General features: G+C 68.0%; 1 long non-coding RNA gene across 1 annotated transcript in view; it reads right to left on the reverse strand.

Annotated features, from left to right (window-relative positions):
• The window catches only part of LOC109292552, a 6,137-nt gene extending 5,815 nt beyond the window's left edge, over nt 1–322 (reverse strand). Inside the window, exon 1 of the long non-coding RNA XR_002096143.1 lies at nt 247–322. This is a non-coding gene — a long non-coding RNA (uncharacterized LOC109292552). The remainder of the gene's footprint in view (nt 1–246) is intronic.
• Between the last annotated feature and the right edge of the window lie 6 nt (nt 323–328).

The following is a 328-nucleotide window of genomic DNA, read 5'->3' on the forward strand; positions in this document are numbered from 1 at the left end:
ACATACCCAACCCAGAGCCCAGGGCTGGACAGCAGACACTGGCCTGGTGGGCACGTGTGCGATGAGCGGGGCTGGGCCCTGTGCAGGGTCATGGAGGGGGTGCACAGAGCCCAGCTCCGAGAAGAGGTGCTGCCTCAGGCCCCCCGCCCCATCCCTGCACCGTTACAGGCTCCCTGCAGCTGGACACGGCCTGGCTCTGCATCCGTCTTCCTCATGCAGCTTTGTCCCCTGTGCCGGGGCACTCACCTGCCTGCTGCTCCCCCTCCACCTTGTTGCTCGTCGCGGCGACTGTCAGGACGCGGGTGACGCTGGTGGGGGGCTGGGAGTC

The sequence above is a fragment of the Gavialis gangeticus genome, unplaced genomic scaffold, assembly GCF_001723915.1.
Source record: "Gavialis gangeticus isolate Ggan-Ray unplaced genomic scaffold, GavGan_comp1, whole genome shotgun sequence".
Taxonomy (NCBI): domain Eukaryota; kingdom Metazoa; phylum Chordata; order Crocodylia; family Gavialidae; genus Gavialis; species Gavialis gangeticus.